General features: G+C 40.5%; 1 long non-coding RNA gene across 1 annotated transcript; it reads left to right on the top strand.

Annotated features, from left to right (window-relative positions):
• Positions 1 to 4,608: 4,608 nt before the first annotated feature.
• Positions 4,609 to 15,656, top strand: LOC131278734 (uncharacterized). Its single transcript, XR_009186151.2, has 2 exons — positions 4,609 to 4,644; positions 7,770 to 15,656. It is a non-coding gene; the product is annotated as an uncharacterized lncRNA (long non-coding RNA).
• The last annotated feature ends 204 nt before the right edge of the window (positions 15,657 to 15,860 follow it).

Raw genomic sequence — 15,860 nt, 5'->3', positions numbered from 1 at the left:
ATGCTCTTTGCTATCCACATTAAAAGGTAAAAATAATGATCATCTCTGACAAGATGTCTGACCAAAAAAGTGAAAATTATCAAGAAGAGGGGTGAAATTTGGATTTACATTATTATCATTAATGAGGCACCATACCTTCAGGGCATATCGTGCCTTGAAATAGTAACTAAAGTAGTCTGAAGCCATCAGTAAGCAAGGAATCCTAAAATATTATTTATTTCATTTTTATATTCTTTTTTACATTCTATTTTTGTGCATTTATTATAATGCTCATAACACATTGGTAAGTACACATATTGGAAATATGTGCTGAAAATTTTTTTGTTGATTAAAGAGGCATGATTAAAAAAAAACAACCTTGGTGACCTTTTCAATCAATTGCAATTAAGGGAATATTGTCTTTTAATATTCTTTCCCTAACTGTAACAAATGTACCATACTGGTGCAAAGTGTCAACAATAGGGGGTATATGAGAACACTGTATTCTTGTGTGTGACTTTTATGTAAACTTACACTTTTTCTAGTTAAAACAAAAACGGGACTGTGTAACAGAGATCACTGTTGTGGACAATGACCAGTTGATAGTACAAATTTAGGAATGTCCTTTCATGAACTAGAGCAATTGAACATCATTATTGCAAGGTGTTAACAATAGGGTAGTATAGAGGAAAAAATACAACTAATGCATTGTAGTTAAAAACAAGGCTTTAACATTCTTTCATCAATTGTAAAAGAGTTACTACTCCAGTGCTAAATGTCAGTGATGGGGGCTTGTATAAAGGCACAGGGATTTTCTTTTTGACGTAATGAATATGTTCTGAAATGGATTGTGGTGATGAATGCACAGCTCTGTGATGGTGGTGACAGCCGCTGATTGTACACTCTGGATGGATTGCAAGGTGTGTGAATACACTTCAAAAAAACTACTTAATAAAAAACAAAAACAGAAACCTTGGTGACTACTGATTTGGGCTGAGACCAACATCTGACTTATGTTGTCACTCTACCTTTTAAAATTTTATTTATTTATTTATGATGATGATGATGATGATTTTATTATTATTTATTTATTTCTCTCCTCCTTCCCCTCCCCCCGTTGTCTGCTCTCTGTGTCCATTCGCTGTATGTTCTTCTGTGTCTCCTTGCATTCTTGTCAGCGGCACCAGGAATCTGTGTCTCTTTTTGTTGCATCATCTTGCTGCGTCAGCTCTGTGTGTGTGTGGTGCCACTCCTGGGCAGGCTGCGCTTTTCTCGTGCAGGGTGGCTTTCCTTACAGGGTGCACTCCTTGCACATGGGGCTCCCCTACTCGGGGATGTCCCTGCGTGGCACGGCACTCCTTGTGCGCATCAGCACTGCGCATAGGCCAGCTCACCACATGGGTCAGAAGGCCCTGGGTTTGAACCCTGGACTTCCTATGTGGTAGGCAGATGCTCTATCAGTTGAGCCAAATCTGCTTCCCTATTTATTTTTATTTCTCTCCCCCTCCCCTCTCCTCCCCCACCCCCCCAGTTGTCTGCTCTCTATGTCCATTCGCTGTGTCTTCTTCTGTGTGTGCTTCTATTCTTGTCAGTGGCATGGGAATCTGTTTCTCTTTCTGTTGTGTCATCTTGCTGCAGCAGCTCTCCGTGTGTGTGGCACCACTCCTGGGCAGGCTGGACTTTTCTTTCACGCTGGGCGGTATTCCTTGTGTGGGGCTCTCCTACGTGGGGGACACCCCAGCATGGCAGGGCACTCCTTGCGCGCATCAACACGGCAGGTGGGCCAGCTCCACACGGGTCAAAGAGGTCCTGGGTTTGAACCGCAGACCTCCCATGTGGTAGGCACCCTATCCATTGGGCCAAGTCCACTTCCCTGTCACTCTACCTTTTGTAACCTATGTCATAATTACATAAATTAAGGAAAGTACTGTAGTTCAGATAAGTATTTTCCTTTCCACTGTCAGGAAAAACTCTTTTCCTCCCATAAACTCTAGGGAAAACAGGACCAGATTTGGCAATCTTTCATGAATTGTTTTCTCTCTTACTTTCACCTCCTTTAACATCTTATTCAATGTTGAACAAGTCAACATTGTTCTCTTTTTGGAGCAAAGGGAATCTCTGAAAAAAATTTCAGATTTAGGAAAGAACTTTTTTCGGCTATTGAAATATATGCAGTATTTAATTTTAATTCTACTTTATAAGTCTAAAGTTACTTTCATTCAGCAACAACAACAACAAAAAAACTTGGTTTGCCCATAAATAACCTATGGTATTCTATTTTTCAACATGTACTTTATACAGAAAATATTCACATTTGATACTTTAAGTTATTTTTAAATTTTTCAATATAGAGACAGGAGACAGACAGGAAACAGGAGTAATAGTCGGGATGGGTTAAATTGTGCTACCGAAACAGACAACCCCCTAGATCTTAGTGACTCAGCGTCACAAAAGTTTATTTTTTAACTCACACTACATGTCTAAAACAGCTTGGCACATGGGCTCTGCTCATTGAACTCTCCCAGGGACTGTGGTAGACTGAATACTGCCCTCACCCTCAGAGATGCCCCTGTCCTAATCCCCAGAATTTGTGAATATGCTGACTTCAATTGGCAAAAGGGTCTTGGTTGATGTGATGTACGTTAACAGTTTTGAGCTGGCGTTATCCAGGTGAACCCAATGAAGTCCCAGTCCTTATTAGAATGAGGCAGAAGGTCAAAGGCAGTCAGTAGTGGAAGATATGACTGGCAGAAGCAAGAGGTTGGAGTGATGTGAGGAAGGGGCAATGAGCTAGGAGAAAAAGACAAGGAAACATGTTCTCCCTTCAGAGCCTCTAGAAGGAACCAGCTCAGAAAACACCTCAACTCTAGCGGGTGAACCTGATTCTGGACTTCTGACCTCCAGAACTATAAGATAATGCATTTGTGTTGGAAGCCATTACATTTGTGATCATTTATAACAGCAACAGGAAACTAATACAGAGACCAGTACTTCATCTTGACAAATGTTTTTAGGGTGCACAATGCAGGAAAAGGGAAAGTGGCAGATTATGGACCTGTTGTTAAAGTTTGGGACTGGAAGCTGCACCTATTATTCCTGCTTACATTCATTGGCCAAAGCCACGTGGCACACTCGCCTTCAAAGGAGGTGGGGAATGCAGTCTTCCCTTGTGCCTGGATGGAGCCGGAGCCCTGGCTCTACTGATTCATGTAAAGGAAGAAAGAATTGAAGGATTAGGAGATACAGGCCAGCAAATGTGTGACCCAGTGCAGGAAAACTCATTAACTGGACTGAATGCACAACTCAGGATAACGAATCAGTTCAAAATTTCCCATAAGTAGATTTGGGGTAGGCACCGACTCCCAAGACTTCCTCCCAAATCCCAAATGGAGGATGATTCCACCTCTCCTGGGATCCATGGAACTAGGGGTCGATGTGGGGATCCCAGGGACATAAAAAGAGGAAGAGGGATCTTGAGAATCAGGGCCAGTGAACTCAAACTGCTGGGACTGGCCTGCCGCGCCTGGGGTTCCTTGGTCGGTTTCTGGCTGGGTTTGGGGAGTAGGAGGCAATGGGGAATTGGTTGGTAGCATAAGCCAGGATATCTCTCCCCTTCTTTTTCTCCTCAGGTGGAGACAGGGACTATCCATCCTCTTGTCTCCTGCTTCTGCCTGATCAAGCTGGTTTCGGTTCCGGTGTCTGCCAGCTGACCCTCAGCTCTGAACTCCAGTACCACTTCGTTGGTCTCTCCAGCCTGCAGGGGAGGGTAACTAGGCTGGAGCTAATCTGTGAGTCGTTTCATTGTCTTTTGTTTGGCTTTTCAGCCTCCTCCCTCATTTGTATAACGAATTCCCTGCATTAAAAATTCCATTTGGTTTCTGGTTTCCTGGTTGGACCTGACTGAAACCGGAGTAACCCAGACTCTGTAAAGCACGGGGGCCATCCGGGAACCCCAGGGACAACTCCAGACAGGGGACTGTCTTTGAGGTTGTAAGCAGCAGGTAAGGAGATACTAGTGAAAACTACACAGGTTTGCAGGTTTCAAGGCAGAGTGGATAGAAATATAGGGCTGCCAGAAAAAATACAGGTACATCCCATGTAATATTTAACTGGATAATTCTTTTTTGGGTAGGTGGGGATGTTTTGCATTGTAGAATGTTTAGCAATATTTGAGACATACTTATACTAAAAGATTACTCATTGTTTATCTGAAATCCAAATTTAACTGAGCAGCCTGCATTTTTATTTGTTAAATCTGGCTAACTAAATAGAGAATGAGCTCATAGTGAGAGCTGGGTTCGATGCTGGACTGTGCAGGACTAAATCTGGGGGGCGGGCACAGGCAGTTTTAGAAAAAAAAAAAGGGCTCTGGAATCAGACCTTGTTTGAAGTTTCTGTTATAGGCTACAGTTATTGATTGTGACCAAGGCAATTGTGAAATATGAACTAGGCCAATCAGAGAGATGTGGGATTGAAGGTTCAGAAAGATGTGTGTCAATATGAGTTACAGAAACTTCGCTGAAGTCATGACCCAAACCCAGTAGTTGCTAGAGAAATATTCTCAGTTACTCATGAGTCTAAAGATATGCAGATTGTGAACTAAAATGTGCTTTTCTTTTTGGAGGTATAGGTGATTGAGCCTGGGACCTTGTACATGCAAAGCAGGTACTCAACCTGAACTACATCTGCTCTGCAGCATTTCTTGTTTTTTTTTTGGAGATTGAGAACATCTTTTAATTTTTTTTTTAAAGATTTATTTATTTTTAATTTATTTCTCTCTCTTCCCCCTCCCTCCCCCAGTTTGTCTGCCCGGCCTCTGAGTCCATTCGCTGTGTGTTCTTCTGTGACCCCTTCTATCCTTATCAGCGGCACCTGGAATCTGTTTCTTTTTGTTGCGTCATCTTGCTGTTCAGCTCTCCATGTGTTCATTTTGCTGTTCAGCTCTCCGTGTGTGCGGAGCCATTCTTGGGCAGGCTGCACTTTCTTTTGCGCTGGGCGGCTCTCCTTACGGGGCACACCCCTTGTGTGTGGGGCTCCCCTTCATGGGGGACACCCCTGCGTGGCATGGCACTCCTTGCATGTGGGACACCCCTGTGTGTCAGGGCACTCCTAGTGCACATCAGCACTGTGTGTGGTCCCGCTCCATATGGGTCAAGGAGGTCCTGGGTTTGAACCTTGGACCTCCCATGTGGTAGGCGGACGCCCTAACCATTGGGCCAAGTCCACTTGCCTGCAGCAAGTGTTTTGAGGACGATAGTAGAAGACAAATGTGTCTTCCAAAGACCCAATGTTCAAAATTGGTGTTCTGGCCCTCATTTTGGGGTGATTTTGCCCTACCAGGGAGATTGGAAAATACCTGGAGATAATTTTGGTTGTTATAAGTATGCGGAGATGCTACTGGCATCTAGTGGATGGAGGCCAGAGATGCTGCTAAACATTCTGCAAAGCATACACCAGTCCCCACTCACTCCAACGATGATCTGGTCCAAAATGTCAAGAGCAACCCTGTTGTGAAACCCTGATGTAAACATATGTGAAAAGTCAGCAGACATTCTGTAAAAGTATATGTCAAAGGGTCATGGTAGGGAAGATGACTGCTGGCAGCCTGAGTGTTATATCCTCCCAACTTAGACCCTCACTCTCCCATTATCCATATGTCTGACTCAGGAAAGGTCTGTTTGGCTCTGTTTGCGTTATTGCCCACTCCTGGACCTCTCGCTATATCCAGGGAAAAGGGTACTATTATTTGCCAAGTCTGTGTCATGGACCCCCCACTGTGATCAGAGAGGAGGTCCCACTTTCAAAAGGTCGACGGAAGATCAGAATCTCTTTCCTGAGTTCACATTACTGTGCTTGCTCTAGTCCTGATACTTTTTGAATGCAACAGCTGGAAACAGTTGGACTTGTGAGGGTTTTTCTCTCTGATTCTGCAGGGCTACCTCAGGCACACGACACCAAGCTGTTTGGCTAAGGAACTGACTGTCTTCAGGTGGATAAACTGTCCTGCATTCCAGAGCCTTTGTATTAGAGTCCAGAAATAGAATCACATGGCAGGAGCTCAGCTGTGCTGGTTGATTGATTACGGTATTTCACTAATCCAGATCATGTGCTTGGGTGTGGATAAAACACATTCTCTCTGCAGACCCCTGTCAGCTGATGGCCTTCCATAGTCATCCCATTTCGGCGTGATATAAGAGCTGGAGCACAGTCTATGGAGTCCATTAGTTTGGGTTCCACCCCAACTTCATCACTGGCCAGCCCACTGGTCTTCTCTAAGCTGCAGGTCCTGCATATGTAAAATGGGTCAATAATTTCACCTCTAAAGGATTCTGGCCTTCTCAAATTAATTGATTAAATGAAGTCATATCTACTGTAAGTCCCCTAAAATGCTTCTCTCACCTCTCTTCCTCTGCAGAATTTTGCCTGCTTTTAGCAAAAGCTAAAAATGCTGGATTTCTTTATGTTTGACAATATATAACTTCACACATAGGAACATTTTTGATCATTGAAAAGAACACCCAGCTAATGTATTTGTAATTAAGCAATTATACTTTAAATTATAAGACATCACATATTTTAATTTGGTAAGAAATCTAAGCTAATGATCATCCACTTTTTTAGCAAAATAATTTTATTTCAAACACATGGTCCCCATATACATCCAATATGTGTTTATCTTGCACATCTATCACAATTCACTTTTTGTGTTCCTGAACAGAATGACTTTAGATACGAAAGTATACTATAAATAAATATTGGATATATTTCCATTCACTTCACCCTATCCCTCTAAGGGTCAAGTTCTATTTTCACTCTGAAGTTTCAAAATATCTATAAATTTCCCTTCTCTGGTAGTTGACCTACCAGTGGGATATAAATGTTTTGCCAAAAGTGAACTCAGAGAAATGTTTTTCAGTACATTGTCCCTGTTAGGAAGAATCAAGAATCTGGAACCTTGTTAGAGCAGTGCAATTTGAATGTGTTTGTAAAGATTTCTTAGTAATGATAGTTTCTCTGAGCACAAGCAAGAAGGGAGATTTGTACTTCAGAATAAATGGATAATGTTCCCTAGCAACCTGGAATTTTAAACATTTTATTAATCTTCCCTTTCTTTCCATGCATGTAAGGGGAGGGGGAAATGCAAACATCATGTAACAGAGAGTTTGTGTGTAGGTGTGAGGTGTAACAGCTCTTAATTTTCTATTGTAGATGAATAAATCTGTGTCTGCATTGTTGATTGGCCTATTCAGAATGAAATGTAGCATTAAATTATGCCTTAATAAGTGTTATTTACCCAAGGAGAGCCTTAATTCTTTTGTTAACTTTTTTTGGTTTTGATTAGCTTACATATAAAGCCTGTATATTATAGTTATGCAACTATTTTTAATTTATGAAATATGTTTCTACTCATTTTTTACCTCTCTGCTTTAATGGTTGTCCCAATTCAAAATATGATCATTTGCATAATACTGGAATAACAGGACATCAATTTTAGTTTAACTCATATTTTTAAAAAGTACCACCCAAGAAGAAAGAAAATATACAAAGAAATGCATGTAATTAGCTTAGTTATTTATTTAACTGGCCAAGAGTCAATGGGAGAAATTAATTTAGAGGGATTATCTAGAATTCTTTATTGCCTCACTTTCAACTGGAATTGATTACTGCTTCTCTTAAGGGAAGATTTCTTTTCTTTTGGAGCCAAAGACTTTCGTAAGGATTAAATGAGATAAAGCATGTAAAGTATTGGCTTATAGCAACTATTCAATAAATGTTGCTCTTCTTTTCAGTCCCTTTCGATAACAATGGATGTCATCCCTGATGACTTTAGAAGAATGAACATTTTTCGAATTTCAGAGCACACCAGAATCACCTTGGAAACCTGGGAAATATACCATTGTCTAGTGTCCACTTCACATCTACAAAACTAGAATCTTCAGAACAAAGGCTGGGCATCCATATGTCTAACAGGCACTGATCAACACCAAGTAGTGGACCCACAAGCCAAGCCGATAACTTCTGTGTTGATTTCCCTGACCCCCGAGTATTGAATAAATTCTGCATCAGTTATAAAGAGAAATTTGGAGTTAGAAAGCAACTTAGGGAGTATTTAGTCCAACTCCACCTTTTGCCATTGACAAAACTGAATTCTAAAGAGGTTAATTGATCTGTCCTGGGTCATTCAACAAGTTGCTGGGCATGGTATGTGTGCTGGTTTGAATCTTTTATGGGTCCCTGAAAATCCTGTTCTTAAAGCAAACCTATTCCTATGCCTGAAATCCCATTGTAGATGGAATCTTTTGATTAGTTAAGGGACAGTTTGATTCGACCACTTTTGGTTAGGTTGCTTCAGTTAAGGACTTTGATCAGATGGTAGGACCCAGGGTGGATCTTACTCCTCTTACTGGGAGTCTGTAAACAGAGGACTAAAAAGCTGCAGTGATGGAGAGAAGCCTCCAGATCTTGGTGAAGCTAGGAAAGAGAAAAATCACAGACAAGGCAGCCTAAACCTGAAGCAACGAGGCCTGGAGGAGAGGGGAGAGATGAGGGGACCCTGCCCTGTGCCTGATCACCCCCAGCTGAGCCTGGAGAAGGCAGAGATTGGCAGAACCATGTGGCAGGAGTCCAGGATCGCCAGCAGCTGGTTTTTGGTGAGCCAGTATCTCAGATGACACCTTGATTTGGACATTTTCACAGGTTTAGAACTGTAAGTTTTTAACCTAATAAATTCCCACTGTGAAAGCCGACCCATCTGGTATACTGCCTTGGTAGTCTTTAGCAAACTAAAACAGTATGTTTGTCCCTGTGGGGCTCTGTTCCACACCAGGGCTGGCTTTGAACATCAAGTCTTCCTTGACTTCATGCAGTAGGAGCATTTTCTTTGGAATCTGATTTATCTACCCCTGCTTCTTCTACACAGATGGCTCCATCCTGAGTATATCACCCTGATCCTTTACATTGAGGGTGGACATTGTACAAAAATAGCTTCCCAATTCTAATTGCTGGGTTGTATCTCACTTTTAGTACCTAAAATAATTACACCTTGCCAGCCTTTTGTGTGGTTATGTGATTTATGGCTCTGTTATGAGCAACAGGCCTGAATGCACTTTGAAAGAAGTATTTTGAGCAGAGATAATCGATCAAGTACTGACAATCTCATTTGATTATTTTAGTGTCTCAGTAGCATGAGAGGTTTAGGGAGATACATTTTGAAAGGATTGTTTCATTTTTATAGCTTGGAGTTAAGTTGGTTTTTGTAAGTATAAAATTGTCCCATTTTTCAAATATAGGAACAGAACTGAAAATGTCCACTTATCTATTTTAGAATTGTACCCTATGGCCCTTGGATGGAAGACCATTATATACAATTTACAGCGATGCTTTTGACATTGAATTCTTTTTTTAAAAAATTTAATTAATTTATTTCTCCCCATCCCCTTGTTGTTTACACTTGCTATGTCTGTTCATCTTCCTTGTTTCCTCAGTAGGAAACTAGAACCGAACCCAGGACCTCTGATGTGGGAGACAGGTGCTTAATCACTTGAGCCACCTCCAATCCCTGCTTTTTTGTGTCTCTCATGTTTTCCTCATGTCTCTTGTTGCATCATCTTGTGTCAGCTTGCCATTTTCTTTAGGAGGCACCGGGAACTGAACTAGGGACCTCACATGTGGTAGGTGGGAGCCCAATTGCTTGAGCCACATCTGCTTCCCACTGTAGCTTTGTAGCAAGTTCTGAGATCAGGAACAGAGTCCTCCAACAACTTTTTTCTTTTTCAAGACTGTGGCTAATTGCAGACCCTTGCAATTCCGTATGAATTTAAGGATTAGCTTTCCCCTTTCTGCAAAAAAATTTTTTTGAGTTATTGCATTGAATCTGTTAGATGGCTTTGCGTAGTATTGACATTTTGACAATATTAAGTCTTCCAATCTATGAACATGTGATATCTTTCTATTTATATAGGTTTCCTTTAATTTCTTTCAGCAGTGTTTTATAATTTTCAGTGTACAAGTGTTTTACAATTTTCAGTGTACAAGTGTTTTACCTCTTTAGTTACATTTATTGCTAGGTATTTCATTCTTTTTAATGTTCTTGGAAATGGAATTGTTTTCTCAATTTCCTTTTCAGATTGTTTATTACTGGTATGTAGAAATACCACTGATTTTTGTCTCTTGAACTTCACTGAATTATTTTATTAACTCTGGTAACTTTCTTATAGATTCTTTGGGATATTTTATATATAGGATCCTGTCATCTATGAATAGAAATAGTTTTACTCTTTCTTTCCAAGTCGAATGCCACATTTCCTTTTCCTGCCTAATTGCTCTGGCTAGAACTTCCAGTATAAATTTGAATAGCAGTGGTGAAATTGGCCATCCTTGTCTTGTTTCCAATCTTAAGGGAAAGCTTTCAGTCTTTTACTGTTAGAATGAGGTTAGCTGTGAATTTTTTATAACTGCTAAAATGAGAACTTCTGACAAACTCTAAACATCTTTCTAAGAATAACATTTCCTTGGTTATCTGTTTCCTTCCAAATAGGAGCCTTTCAGCAGTCAGGACATATCTCCAGAACCTTCCCAGACAACCCTCAGTTTGCAACGCACTCAGGGAAGATCTTTCAGATAGTTGCTTGCAAAGCCTGATTGAACATCAGAACCCCCTAGACAACTTCTTTCAAATGGAGATATCTGCCCCATCTGCACCCCCCCCCCCCCAACCACTGGATCTAACCATCCCTTCAATACTGTCTTTCATGACTCTATCTGGTAACACATGTATGGTTCGATGGTCCGTATCCCAACATTACCTGTCATTGTCCATTCAGTCAGCTCTGCCCAGATATGAGAAAATTAACAGCCACTCAAAATCAGCAGAAACATCCGCTCATTCTGAAAGAGCACTGTTAGCAATGCCAATGTGAAATTGCCTGCATTTGAGTTGAACACAATAAACAAATCGATAACCAATGTTGTGATAACCAAAGTAATCACATCTATGTCCCCACCTGAACTAGGGGGCAGCCACCTGCAGGCCTCTGGTTTCTCCTGTCCATGAGTAATCCCTGTGGGCTCAGGGCTGCCAGACCTAGACGGCTGGGGAGACAGAGCAGAATTAAGGTGAGAAGCTTCTGCTTATAGATGAGGATTTGTCATTTTTTACCACATAATACTATCTTTGCTTACTCTTTTACTTTATGGACCCCTTCTTAGACGTGTCCCTTTTCATCGCTGTTTCTACCTGAGCTCACTTCCTTAAGGAGAACATGCAAACCTGCTGCTCACCTCTAGCATGTTGCTTGGTTTCCAGCTCCTCCTTATCCCCAGGTGGCAGCTCAGAAGGCCACTGTGAGAGATTGGGGCTTTGCAAACTCGGTGGTGCACATTGAGATTCATAAGAGACACGGGTTTGTGACAGTTGCCCAGGGGGTGCTCTACTTTTCTCTGGGGCTCTGAGATCTTCCACAATGGAAAGATTCCATTGTCTAATAGCTATGGCAAACCTCACATGCCAACTCCTGCCCAGCCCCCTGGGATTAGCAGTTTCTATTACAGGATCTATTAAAGGTTCTGATAGTTCATACATTAAGAAAACCTCTTTAACATTATTAATTCAGCATTTTCCAAATGGAGCACTTTTTGGGGGAATTAGGGAACTTCCTTTTTTCTTTAAACTTTGGTCGTATCCCAGGGAATTCATTTTCTGGCACACCTAAGGAAATGCTTTTCAAATTTTGGGGGAAAGGATTTTGGATTCCAGATACAGAGGATTGAGTGAATCACACTCCTCAGTTAGTGGTACATAATCACAGCTGGTCCCTGCTAGGCCGCTATCTTACTCAGTTATTCATTTATTCATTTATTCAGGGCCAACTTATTCATTAGGCACAATAAGCACAGCCAGTGCCACTAAAATGTTCTAATTTATTGTAAGTCAGAAGAAAAATAAACTTTTAGGTTAAAGAAAATGTTTTAATACTCATAACATTGATATAGTCATCCTTATACTGTTTTAGTTTGCCAAAGGGCTGCCAAAGCAAACTACCAGAAATGGGTTGGCTTTTGTAAAGGGGATTTATTTGGGGTAATAGCTTACAGTTTCAAGGCCATGAAAAGTCCATGCTGAGGCACCATTCAAAGTGCTTTCTCACTGAAGTCAGCTACTGTTGATTCTGTTGTCTGGGCATGTAGCAAAGCAAAATGGCTGCTGATTTCTGTAGAGGTCTCAGCTCTCCTCTTGAGCTGCTCTGTGGGCCCAACCTCTTGACAGCTTTGTGCTTAAGCAATCAATCCTCTTGTCTTCTCTCAAATGGCAGGATTAATATGGTGACTTCCTTTTCCTGTGTCTATCTCTCTGTGTGTCTCATTTGTATCAAACCCAGCAAGAAGGTGGAGACTCAACTTGAGCCTCTCCTCCCTGATGTCGTCCAATCAAAAGCCCTAAAGCAATCTTATCAAGTAATCTAATCAAAAGATTCTCAACCAAATTTAATGCAACCAAAAGGTATCACACTCACAGGAATAGATTAGTTAAAAAACATAATTGTTCTCCTTTTGGGATTCATGAAATAATTTCAAAGTGTGACACCAACACATTTATAAAATATAAATTTTATTTATTTATTTTGAAGAAAGGGACCCTTGAGGATAAAAGGTCTGATGGTCCACAGAGATCAGAATGTGTCCCTGTGTTTATTCATTCTCTTTATCCTATATTCCGTTCCCATTGTTCTCAATAGGCAACCCTTTTAAGTGTATATTTATTTCTGTTTAAATGTGTTTCTGAAATATGTATGTTGTTGCTTTGTTTAATGTGTTTTTCATTTAAGTGAGACTGTATTTATAAATATTTTTTCACTAAGCACCATGTTTTTAAGATCTATTCATGCCTTTATAAGGATGTCCAATTCATTGCTTCTACCTGCTGTGAAATACTCTGTGCTGTGCTCACATCACATCTCCCTACTCACTTGCCAGTGATGCCCATCGAGGTCCCCAGCTTCCTGCCACCACCGTGCTGGGGGCACCAGCATGTACATTCCCCTCATGCACCTGTGTGGGAATGTCCCCAGGATATTTCCTCAGTAGTGGAATTTGAGTCATAGGACATTTGCTTACTTATTTTGGCTAAGTAATGTCAAAAGGCTTTCCAGAGGAAATGCTTTTTATATTTTTCTTTTTTTCCTTTTTGCATGTGTATGCTAGTCATATCAAGGTTTGCTGTCAGTCATCTTAGCTTCTTAAAATAAAATTGGATTGTTCTCTTTTATGTTCTGGAACAACTTATATTGCATTGGTGAATTCATTGCTCCTTGAAATTGTGAGAATATAGGCAGTACGACTGCTTGGTGCCAAAGCCCATTTAAAGAGGCAAGTCTCTGGAAATGTTTTCAATTTCTTCCTCAGCTATTGGTTCTAATAAATTTTAATAGGCCTCAATCTGATTTTGGCTCCTAGGCAGGAGTAACTAGGTCATGCAAAACAAAGATTGTATTTCTGTTATTTATGACTTTGTACCTTGCCATAATAGCTAAGGAAGATGCTGTGTGCACAGTGGATGCTTAATAACACCACGGATAGGCTTGAAATTATCGGTCTTCAAATGCAGGGAGGAGCATTTTGTTTTCTGCATATCATATGTCTGCCCGTGTCAATGAATGGAAGTCTTTTTTTTAAAACATCATCTCACATTTTGCTTTTAAATGACAGTGATGGCATGCACTTTTTGGCATTAGTCTTTACGTGTATATAAATTCTTAAGGATGTTTTTCCCCCCTCTGAGAGAGCCAAGGTTGGCAAATCACTACTTATAAATCATGTGATACTTCTGGAGTCTGAATCATTCTAACTACCCAGAGAACATTTTTTTTTCTTCCTTAATAATAGCCATTCCAAAATTGCATTTGTATCACAAAATTGCCCTTTCCTGAATCATGTGGGGAATGTGTCTCATTCCTCACTAATAACTGCAGTTAAATTTAGTATGTTTCCAAAAAGGAAGCTATCAGTAAAAATTATTTAAGGGTTTTTCATTTTTCAGAATCATTTGGCAAGTTATACAGATACTTTTCCATTTAAAATAACCCACTGAACCTACTTTAGAACTTATAAAATTACGTAGATGGAAGCTCATGTGCCTCCTTAAGAGTTTTTAATTGAATCTATCAAGAATTTATACCCTCTCCTCTCTCATGAAAGATACCACTCATTTTGCTAGCCATTGAGATTTGCTCTTTGTATATTAATATCATTACTCAATTTGCTGGAGCACAGCTGTTATATAAAGGAAAAGATATGACGGTTGGATACTAGGATCCAACATGACTCAGAGACAAAGTTTCTTCCTTTCTCTGACATTTTCTAAAAGTAATCTAAAATCCTAGATTTTTAATGAAAGTTTCCACAAGAAAATTCTAATATGAAACCAATTTTGAGATTTCATAGCACTAATGGTAATTATGGAAATTAGGGATTTATATCCCTAATTCTGGGGAGAAAAAACAAAGTGCACTTTGCAAACTTGGTTTGTAGCTGAGTGTCTTGTGGTGTTTTCTGGTATCAGTGGGAGTTTTGAGCCTTCATCTATTAATTTATTGCATAAATACTTATTGGCATCTTCTTTAGGCCAGGGATACAGTGGTGAACAATTACAACCTCAAAAAACAGTCCCTGCCTTCCAGAAGGTTACATTCTAATGGAACAAATGGATAAGAAACAAACAAACACAAACAGCATTAAGGACTGTGGCAATTTGATATTTATGAATTCCCAAAAGAGATATAGATTATGTTTGTAAACTGATGTGTTCATATGGGCATGGTAACCCTTTGATTATATTAGATTAAATTGAGACTTCTGATTATGTTATACTTAGGGCTTTGATTCAACCATGCCATTAGAGTGCAACTGAGCATTGAGTCTCAGCCCCCTTAATGGGCTGATAAAACAGACTCTCACACAGAGAATGAAATACAAAAATATATGTGAGAAAAGAGAGATGGCTCATTAGACACAGCAGAGGCCCTGAGAAGAGAAATGAACCCGATTAACTATAACTGACCTTGTGAAGAGACCAGAGCAGCTGAGCCTGGAAAGAAATGAGCCCTATGCCAGCCTACAGGTGAGTTTGGAAGAAGCTGGACCATAGAACCTTAAGAAGGAAAAGGAAGCCTGAACCTTTGCAGACATTGTCTGCCATCGTGCATCAACATGTGGCAACAGACTTTGGGTGAGAAAGTACCTCTTATGGCACCTTGAGTTGGACTATTAAGGGTCTTATAACTGTAAGCTTCTACCCCAAATAAATACTCTTTTGGGTCAGTAGGGTGTTGAGTCCCACCCCTTGGGGACTCAAAGATAAAAGACATGGAAAAAGGACAGAGTTGGAGCTTTTTGATGCTGGGGGTTTTTGATGTTGGAGTTTGATGCTGAAGTCTTAAGCTGGAGACCCAGGAAGTATGCACACAGAGGAAAAAGAAGCAAGCCCCGGGAAGAGAGGAACCTTGAGCCCAGAAAGAAGTGAACCCTGGGAAGAGAGGAACCCAGGAAGCCTGAACACTGGCAGACATCGGCAGCCATCTTGCTCCAACATGTAAAAATAAACTTTGGTGAGGGAAGTAACCTGTGCTTTATGGCCTGGTATCTGTAAGCTCCTACCCCAAATAAATACCCTTTATAAAAGCCAACAGGCTTCTGGTGTTTTGTATCAGGACCCCTTTGGCTGACAAATACAATTAACATCACCTGAGAAGTTTGCATAAAGTATAATTCCTAGACTAGGGGTTCTTGACTTTTTTTGTTCCATGGACCCCTTTGCCAGTCAAGTGAAATGAATACTGCTGTAGTTTATTTATTGCATATATTCATAAGTGAAGGAAATCCTAGAT

Source organism: Dasypus novemcinctus, chromosome 1, assembly GCF_030445035.2.
Source record: "Dasypus novemcinctus isolate mDasNov1 chromosome 1, mDasNov1.1.hap2, whole genome shotgun sequence".
NCBI lineage: Eukaryota > Metazoa > Chordata > Mammalia > Cingulata > Dasypodidae > Dasypus > Dasypus novemcinctus.
This window is presented reverse-complemented; position numbering and strand designations above follow the sequence as displayed.